Here is a 10,113-nt window from a genome sequence, read left to right as displayed (position 1 = left end):
GTGGCAACTTTGCAGGGTTTGGAAACCTTTTAGGTTGCACATCCCACCTGGGGCCGAGGCTTCGTGTGGTGCAGCACCAGCTTCCACCTCCGCACCTCACGGCCTTGGGTTGTGGCCTCTCACCACAGAGTAGTGGGGCAAGGCCCAGCAGGCTCAGCAGCTGCCCTCCTCTCTCCGCCACGTCTCCTGCTGGATCTGCCACAACCAAACTGTTGACACAAGTCGCGTTTATGACTTTCTGCCTTCCTCTCCCAACCTGTGCCTCTGAGGGGAGAGGAGTCCTGTTTGAAACCAACGTGGTGTTAACAGCACGGGCAGAGGGAGAGGAGTAAAACGAATTAAAAAGTAAAAAAAAAAAAAAAAAAAAAAGGGTCTCTCTGTTGTGTTGTGTTTGCTCACCTCTCCCTGCATCGCTGCAAGCCGTTAATTTCATTTCCTGTGCACTGAGGGTGGCTGTGGTGCTCTTCAGGGCTCCAGCGAGCCCGCAGCAGCTGCTCCTGGTGCAGACGCCACCTTCCACCCAGCAGCCGGTAGGGGTCAGGTCCCTGCAAAGAGAAAACGGGAGGAAAAAAAAAAACAAAAACCAGGTAAAACCTTGCGAGGCCGTTTCCAAAAAATGGAATAAAAACCTCGCGGCTCGTCTTGTGGCACACGAGCGAGGCTAAGGCGGCTGCTGCCAGCCGTGTGGTAAAACCCGGTGCTTTCCAGGGACTCCCTCCACGTATTGCCAAGTTTAAAGACCGGGAATGGGAACGGGGCCGGCGCTGCCCTGCCCGGGCCGCTCCTCTCAGCCTCGCCCCGCAACCGGGGCGGGGGGGTGAGGGGGGCTCGGGGCCGGCCCCGCGGTGCCCGGGGTGGGCCGCGGGGGGCTGCGGAGCCCCGGAGCCCCGCTGCCGGCCGCCGCTAGAGGCGCTGCCGCCGCCGCTGCGGGCCGGGGAAGGGAGGCGGACGGGGCCATTCGCGGCGCTGGAGCAGGGGGGGAGCGGGGCCGGGGCGGCGGCGCGGGGAGCCCGCGGGGGCGGGGGGCGAGGAGGCGGCGGGAGGGGGGCGGCGGCGGCCGGGGGTGGGGGGGGTGGAGGGAAGGAGGAGGAGGAGGGGGAGGAAGAGGAGGAGGAAGAGGAGGAGGAGGAGGAGGAGGGGTGTCGTTGGGGGGGGCGGAGTGGTTGGGGCCGGCGGCGGCCGCCGCGGCGGCGGGGTCAGTTCTCTTTAGTGTTTGCCCATGTTGGAGGCGTCCCCGAGGCGTCCCCGGGAAGCAGGTAACCGGGCACGGGGCCGGACCCAGCCCCGGCAGCACCGCCCGGGGTGCGGGGGGGGGGCGCGGGACGGGGGAGCCGGGACCCGGCCGGAGGGGAGGGAGGGGAGGAAGGGAAGGAAGGGGAGGGGGCTGCTGCAGCCATGATGGCCGGGGCCCCGTCCCGCTCCTCTTCCTTCTCCTCTTCCTCCTTCTCCTCCTCCTCGCTCCCCCGGTGCGGGGGCTCCGAGGCCGGGAAGGCGCCGCTGCGCCACGGCGGGGATGGAGGAGGAGGGGGGCGGCGGCGGAGGACGAGGAGGAGGAGGAGGCACCAACTCCGCCATCCGCCCCACGGCCCTCGCCGCCGCCGCCCCTGGGGGGCCGGGGGCTCGCAGGTGGGCGCCCCAACGCTGGGGACCCCGCGGGAGCCCCCGCCGGGCCGCCGCCGCTGCGCCGAGGCCGGGCGGTGGGGCTGGGCTGGGCTGGGCTGGGCTCGGCCCGGCGGGGGCTGCGTTTGGCCGCCGGGCCTGCCCGAGAGCCGGCTGCGAGCTGCCTCGGCCGCCCGGGGATCCCCCCGGTGTGAAGGGCACGGAGCCCTGCACGGAGCCCAGCCCGGCCCGGCCAGGCCGCCGCCTCGCCCCGTTCCCCTGCCTCTGCCCCCCCATCTGCGCTCCGGACCCGGTCCCAAACTTGTTGGGCAGCGGGACCCGCGGCGCCGCGCTCCCAAAATGGATGGCAGCGCGGAGCGGCGGCGGCACCGGCTGCCCCGGCGGCCCCAGGCTCGGGGCTGCGGGGCCGGGGAGCCCCGCGGCTGTCAGGCAGGCCGAGGCCGGGCAGGCGGTGCCGGCCGTGCTGCCATCGAGGTCTCCGGGTGGAAAAAGTTGGTGCTGCCAGCAGCCGGGCCTGGACGCGGCGGCCGTGCCCTCCTGGGGCACGAATCCCACAGCCCTCGTGCTCGGGGCCCTCGAAGTCCTCAGTGCTCAAGCAGCAGCTCCCCAGCAGTGCATCCACCTGCTGCCGGCTCGCAGGATGCCAAGCATCTTGGGCCGCATGCGGGGCGTCCCCCATGCAACTATTTCGGTACTAATAAAGTTTCTTAGACAGAATAACGGACGGGGTATCGCTGCTGTGGCTCCTCTCTTTGCCCCGCTCACGGTGTTGAGCAGTACTGCCTGAATTGCCCCAACGTAAGGCACAAGCAGGGCTATTGCTCTGGTGTAACTAGGTGGAGTTGCACCGCACACGTTGCTCTATCTCACTGACATTATTACTGCTGGCGTCAAGATGTGCAGGCACGAAGCCTCCCCGAGCTGTGTAGTAACTCCGGGTTAGGGATCGACACCCATGTAATAATATTAATGTATTGAAGCCGTTTTCTAAATATAGGGAGGTTCTGCACAGGTTTTGTTGTGACATCGCTGCCTATAAACAGTGCCAGGTCTGACAGCTCTCTGAATGAAATCTCTTTGCTGAAAAGCCAGCAGCAGCACGAGATTTCCAGTACTGACTTCCAATCGCTCAACCTTAGCTTTGCCCTAGAAAAGCTCCCGGAGAGGAAGATTTCTGTTTCTGCCTGTGTTTGCTGAGATTCCTGTTGCTGGCAACTAGAAGCTGGACTACGACCGGCTGCTTGGTCATAGTTTTTGAGGGGAAGGTGCAATTCAGGTTTTCTTTGCTTGAAAGAGAACTTTTCAGTGATGTTGTTCAGCTTTGGCAGAAGTCATCCGGTTTGGGTTCAGCTCAGACTGCAGCTCGGAGGCCAAAGTCTTCAAATACCTCGTTGCCAGCTCAAGCTACCTCATTCCCCAAGAACAACATCGAAGTAATAATGAATTTGAATAATCTTTCATCCTGAGTTGTGAAAGTAGTTTGCAAAAGAGCTTCCTAATTTTACTTGCAGGAAAACTTTGTCAGAGGTGTTTTAATGACCTGACCAAGCTTAAATAAGCAATTAACTCAATCAGCCCCTTCCTTGGAGGCAAATACCGGGGTTGAGAGTCTGCTGCAGAGGGTTATGAGCATGACTCCACAGACATCCCGGCTGATGTAGGTGTAAATGTGGGAAGTGAATCGGATGCTGCGCGTTCCAATTGCCAAGTGGCACGAGGAGTGACCTTGGGAAGGTTAGACAACCGGCCGAGTAAGAGCAGGTCCTCCGATTCCAAGGCTGCTTCCCCAGGCACTAGGAAGGCTGCACCTGTCGTGCTCTGTCTAGATAGTTTGCTTTGACCTGCCTGAAGTACGTGGCTATTGATCTGTCCGTCTTTGAAAAGGAGAGAAAAGCTCAGGTCAGTTACGTCTGAGCCTGCAGCCCCGAATGCATCCTATTACAACATCATGTAACAGGGGAGCAGGCCTTACAAGGTGGGCAGGTTTTTAGTGCTAAGTTGCGTATACTTCATACATACACGTAGCCATCTGCACAGATCTTGTCCCATCAGAGAGTCAAATATCTGCTTCTTCACGTGGGCCACACAGATGTGGTGGGGGAGGACTCAAACCTGCAACTTTCTAGGATAACTCTCAGAACACGACTTCAGTTAATATGCTACCAAGGCCTCGCTTTTCCTTCCTTGGTTATATTGATTTCCTCTCATCAGCAGCGAGATCTGTCAGATAAGTTAGCCCTGCCTTCTACCAGCACCAATTGCGTTGCGTTTCTGATTTTTGGATCACTTTACAGCCTCTTGTTTCTCACAGCAGTTCCTGATTTCTCTCTTTCTTCCCGAAAGAGGAAGAGAAACAAAGAAAGATGTTGCTTTCTTAAAACTGCTCTGGGTACTGTTACTGGAATCCATGCAGGAAGGAGACCCTTTCAAGTGCTCACGCCTTTCAGCCATCCCTTCTGCTGCTTTGACTGTGTTAGGCTTGCGAATACATCCCTGTAAGCACTGGGGCTGTTGGAGCTCTAATGAGGGGGTCCTGACCCGGCCACCCCTCTTTCACCCACTTGCTGTTCATTAACTGCTGCTGTGTCCCTCGGATCTACAAGCAGCAGTTCAGAAGGATAAGGCTGGGGGGTTGGTTTGGTTGAGGGGAGTATAAAGCACAAGATCAGGGTGCAGTGAAACAGGTAGGGTGGAGAACGGGGTGGACAACTTTGCCCAGGGGAGTGAAGAGGATACATGGTGTAAATCTGGGAGTTAGAGCTGGTGGGAGTCTGCGGCAGACCCTGGGAAGAGAAGAAACGGAACCTGCTTGTAGCATTTAGTGTATAATGTGAGCCAAGGGCTCTGCTCTCAGAGATCGCTCGGGTCTGCTCATTGTCAGGGAGCAGTCACGATCAGCATTATCCAAAGTGTGTTTGTGTTAAAAGATCAAGAGTTCAGGAAAAATCTGAGAGGTGGCTTGTCATGCGTTGTTCTGGAAGCTATTGAGAAGAGAAAAATTGCTTGTCACAACTTCTAAAAATGAACTTTGAAAAACCATCTGTAGTAGTGTAACACTGAAGTCGCATGTATGCCTGTAGCTGTTAAATGTTGGTTCGTTCTTCACCTCAGCAGCACCTTTTTGTTTGTTTTTAAGCTGGCAGCATTTGGAATGTTTCCCAGCAGTGAGATCTGCGCTCCAGGGTTATAGGGTGCTCACCTGTGTCACGCTGCATCTTTTATTTTGGTGTAATCGAGTACGCTCCCATATAGTATGTGACTGGTCTGTAATAAATTTATTGATGCTTAAATAAAATCAGAAATTTATTTTTCCTGGTAAATATTTTTTTGCATACAAAATGTTTAATTTTGTGACTCCTGTATGTTTATGTATCCCCATGTTCTTCTAATTTAGTCACCATTGAAATGATGAAGGGGATTCTTGTTAGACTAATTGGAAGTCAGCATTTGGGCACAGATTTCAGGTGGTGTTCAGGGAAGGCCCTGCTAATAGCTGGTGGCTAAGTATTACAGTGTGTGTGGGTTAACCTGCTATCCTTAGTTTCTGGAAAAAGGCAGCTTACAAAGATGTTTACAATAATACCTCACACTCAAAGGATATGTTTACAGTCTCATCTTCTCTTGAATAGCTCCAAAGGATCATGCTAACATTGGTCATGCTTCCAATTTCTCTGCTTGCCAGCTTTGAAGAACAGGGAATTAGTGCTGTGTGCCTCCTGGCTGGAGGAAATGTTTTTGAGGGTAGGAAACTGGATTTTCAAGGGAATCTCCTTGCAGTGAAAATGGGCACCTGTGGGAACAAGAAGAGCTCTTCAGAAGATGAGGAATCTAATCGTTACTATTATTGCTATTCCTAATTTCTTTTTTTTTTTTGAAGCTGTCATCCGTTTATGGTTTCCAGTTTCTCGTACAATAAACTCAGTTAAGAAAAGTGGCGTTAGACAATGTAAGGAAATTCCAGTACAGTAAACATGTGGCTTGTTGTCAGTAACTAAAGTTGATCAGATAAGCAGCTGGCTTATCTGACTTTTTGGAAAAGAGAACTCTTCCTGTGTCATCCAGACGACGCATCCATACAGCTGATAAGTTTTGAAGTGAAGAAACTGAGACACGCTATTCCCAAGGTGAAATAGCAGAGTTGATACAGGGCAACGTTGGGTCAGTTTCTAGCATATCCAGTTGTACTGAGACAAATAATGAACTGAAGTAACAGTCTATAGGAACTCCGGCTATGTTAGACAAGATAAAAACATGAAGTAATCTAAAAGGTCTTGTGAAAAAATCACCTATTTTTGTTTGTTCTATTTTTTTCCCTTCTGATCATCCTTCAGTCCTGGATACTAGCTTGCAGGGTTTTTTCCTTTCTCCAATGTGGTAAATGTCTCCTCTGCTTTTGGTTTCAGTCTTGTGTATCTGATAGTACTTAAACTGCCCTGCTTTGAACCATCTTCCATCTGTGGTGGCAATGTTCCTCAAAAAGACATTGCCAATGAGTAATTTTCCTCAAGAGTATACACCCAAGAGACGTCTCTTTTTGTAACTGTTGTGAAAGGCTGGAAATCTTGATGAATACCAAAAATACTCCAGAGAGGTTTTCATGAAAACCCTTTTTGTCTGTAACTCGGTCCAGCATGCTTACTGGTCTTGCATGAAATAGGGGGTTTCTCAGCTTCTGTGCGGGAATTGAGGCCGTCTGTCCTTCATGAAGGGGGATGAGAAGCTTGTCCTAGATCAGGAGGCAGGTAAAGCCCACCCTGGTTCCTCAGGGACTTCTCTAAACTCTCTCTTAGGTGAATCCATAAGGTTATATATGGGATTGGACCTCTGTGAAAGGGAGGATGGCCCACCCTGTCTTCTCTCACCCTTCTTCAACTGGACAGCCTTCATCACTAAGGCAAAGCATTAAACAAGTGAAAAGTCATTGAAGATACCAGGAGAGGATCCCATTTCCATGGTCTGATGGAGTTGTCATTCATGAGGACACTGTGAATGTGGACTTGAAGGCAACCGTAGGTATTTGCCAGGTTCCTGGAGAAGAACTAATCCAACAGTTTTCTCCAGCTATTGTTTGTAATACCGGGCTCTTCTGAAACTGGCTGCTCTAGGAATTACTGTGAATGGGAACTCACCAGAGCAGGTGCTTTTGAGGCACATTTTGGAGTCACCTCTTTTATGTGACCATTAAATTAAGCAATAGCTTTCTTTGCTATCATTGCAAATACTGCCTTGTGCAGTTTACCTTTGCTCAGACACCTCATAGTCTTGAGGAGCAAGGGACACAGCTGGTGTCAATCTAATATACCTAATGGCCTGGGTCTTTATCAGCTTCCTCGCATTTTCAGTTCCGGCAGCCAAATATTTTAGTACAGTTTGTGCCTTTTTTTCTTCATTTCACTATCACAAAAGGTCCTCAGAAAGACAGTGTAGGGCAGAACTCTGCAGCTGAACTTGTTCAGCCAAAGCAGTTCTAGTTCCAGGGCCCGTTCTGCTTTTCAGATTTGTGTGTTTCTGCCATTGCATTGGATTGCAGACCTCTGCTCCACTGCTCAGGGTGTGCACATCTCCCCTAACTTCTGCTTCTGACACATCACAGCCTAGATGCTGGACGGCTTTTGGGCTAGGAGCACTCCTTCCCTTTGCTAATGAGGAGCATTCCTCTTGGCAGGAGGCAAGACTTCATTAGACACATATATATGTATATATAACCAAAAAGCACGTGTTCTCTTGGAGATCTTAGAAAAGTGGGCCCTTCTTCCCTTTTGAAGTGTTTTTTATGTATTTGATTCTAGTTCTGAAGGTAAGAAACAGGATTCTTAGCTCAGTAATGAACAGGAGCGTTAGCTCCCTGGAAGTTCAAGTTTGTTCTTTCACCCTGATTTAGGGTGATTCCAGATTCACAAAAGCTAACTTCACCCTGCTGGAGTTAATGGCCCAGGAGTCCTGAAAGCATAGTGAGTGGTGAGAAAGACATTCCTTTAAAGTGGAGCTCAAAGCCTGTCCACTCTGTCTCCATGTAGTCAGGGTGCTGTTGCTAGCAGTTCTGGCATTCCTCCTGTATGCAAATTTCTTTTTCTGGTGTCACTCAGCTATAGGTGCTGTTACCTTTTATTGTGAATCTTTTCATGTTACCACTGAATCAGGTTGCACTTTTAGCCAAGGCTGTCCTTTGTTTTATTTCTGTCTCTTTCTGCAAAAGTATTCAATTCCAAATTTTTATTCACTGTTTCAGTTCATGTATTTTTTTTCTGTAATAGTTAAGCTTATAACTCCCTTCAGTCTGGGGAAGCCGAGTTATTCTGAATCAGCAACTACATGGATTGAGATCTCTGCTGTCTTGCTATATATCCTGCTTGGTACTCCTAATCATTAGTACGTAAGTAGTTGGAAGCAAAAGTCTCATGCTTTTGTCATGCTGTTTCTGTGTACTCACACTGTGCTCCATTTCAGCCAGATCTCTTTTTACTGGCCTCTTTTCTGCTGTTTGTTGTTAGTTTAATATCCTCCTCGCTGATTCAACTGTAGAGATTAACCTTTTGCCATCCTGCCAGATGCATGTAGCCTCTGCTGTGCTGGAATGTGTGTGCTCAGTGTTCAGCAAGTTTTTAATGTTTAGCTTCTCAATGATCTTATAGGCAGCAGGTTTTTTCAATGTTTTCTGCCTTTGCTAACTTGCTTCGACTGAAAGGATTTGTAACTGTACCACTAGGATTTTTTCCCCTTCCAGGATTGCCAAAATCTTCCGTAATCTGCACCTTCTTGTGGAGATAAGTAATTTGTTAGAATATGTTTCATCACACCAGTTCCTAATTTCTGTCCAAAGCGTGGTTTTGCCACAAGGAGTCAACAGGCCATTGCAGTACTTGTATACTGTGCTGAGTTGTTGCTGACGACTCTTTGCATTCTCAGGATGCTTGAAGAGCCGGTATTGATAGCTGCCTGTGGTGGGGGCACTCAGCTCTGTTCCCTTTGCCTTTCTCTGCGACTCTTCCAGGTGCATGTCTCTTCCCATCGTGTCTGCTGGAGCCTTGGGTTGGTATCACCAAGTCACTGCTAGCTATAGAAGATTTGTCCACTTCCTTATTTTTTGCACTTTCATTGTTTTCATGGTTTTTGTACCAGGCTTGTGTCACCGGTTTTGCAACAGTTCATGACCTTGCCCCAAAACTTAGCATCTCAGAACCATTAATTTCCTCCAGTTGAAAACTTGCATCTTGTGCTTTTCGTCAGTCAGAGAACGTAGTGCAGTACTCAGTAATTATTTTGCCTTTATTCACCAGCTGATGAGAGCTGCATGCAAAGTAGGAAGATGTCTCTTTCTCTGGATTCACTGCAGAACTGATCTGACAAGATGTGCTACAATTATGAGCAGGGAGCTAGTCTTAGGAGCTGCGCATCCCAAAACATGTAGATGGGACATCTGCGAGAAGGGGGAGCTCCAGGAGTGGTTCATGAACAGGAGATGGCAATTCCATTCAAGCTGTGTCTGGGAGTTGCAACTTTTGGGAAACTGTATGAGACTTACAGGTGGGAATTCACCATTTTAGCTGTGAAATGCTCTTTTTAGGCATTTCACTACACTCATGGAGAATTTAAAAAAAGTCACATAAATCAGAATTTTGATCTACTTATAACAATGAAGCATCTACTTATAACAATGAAGCATAACATCTGCCACTTTGAAATATCCTTCTCTGAAGGTCCTGGAGCTGTTATAGGGGAGTGATTACATTTTGAGGAGGGCTGGTTGCAATGGCTGTAACTTTTTCTGAAGAAAAAGTCACGTCTCTGCTGCTTCGCCAAGCTATGTTACTTGAAATGATCAGAGTAGTAGCTTGTCACAGGCAGCCAAGGAAAACCTCGATCATTTTCTGAATTCCATTAATAATATGCAATTTGTAGTTAGGGAATGAGCTTTTACTCGAGAAGTAATTTTTGCATGCTTCAGAACAAAATTAGTGTTGTGTCTTTTACTCAGAATAATCTTCAAATAAGAGTATTTTGTAATTCAAAGTCAATCAGAGCTTATTTGAGATGGTAGGAATAAAACTACTAGTTGCTAGTAGAAAGTGAAAAAATATAGCATTTAGAAATAAAAATCAGAGAAATTAAAAGAAGCTAGAAAATTTGAAGGAGTTCAGTTTAGACTCTGATATTACAAATAAGGAACCAGTTACTGCTTTGCGAACAATTCTGTAGTGGCAGCATGTCAAGTCTGAGTCATGTTTTTTTCATTTACTTAATCTCCTTCTGCACTTTTAAGCTGATGATTGATTGTTAAACTAGTGGCTTAGGCTGCCCTTCTTTTCAGCTATTTTCCTTCGTGAGAAAGCTTAGCTACTCCTTTTTGTTTAACCTAAGGCAAATGTGGTTTACCTGCCCATCAACTTCAGTAAGAGATGGTGTGACAACCTCTCTGTACAACCAATAACCATTTCAGTGTACCCTTTTTTTTTGAGTCCCAGTGGAATATATCAGTGGTTCACTTGAATGACC

The 10,113-nt window shown here is 49.4% G+C and overlaps 1 protein-coding gene across 2 annotated transcripts in view; it reads left to right on the top strand.

The window, feature by feature from the left end:
- Positions 1–1,138: 1,138 nt before the first annotated feature.
- The window catches only part of STAU2 (staufen double-stranded RNA binding protein 2), a 166,796-nt gene continuing 157,821 nt past the window's right edge, over positions 1,139–10,113 (top strand). For both annotated transcript variants that reach the window (XM_084511024.1, XM_084511023.1), the window contains exon 1: positions 1,139–1,256. The gene's annotated coding sequence lies outside the window, so the exon portion shown is untranslated. The remainder of the gene's footprint in view (positions 1,257–10,113) is intronic.

Source organism: Aythya ferina (assembly GCF_964211825.1).
Source record: "Aythya ferina genome assembly, chromosome: 2".
NCBI classification, from domain to species: Eukaryota; Metazoa; Chordata; class Aves; order Anseriformes; family Anatidae; genus Aythya; species Aythya ferina.
Note: the sequence above shows the minus strand (reverse complement) of the source record. Positions and strands in the feature narration are given on the sequence as shown.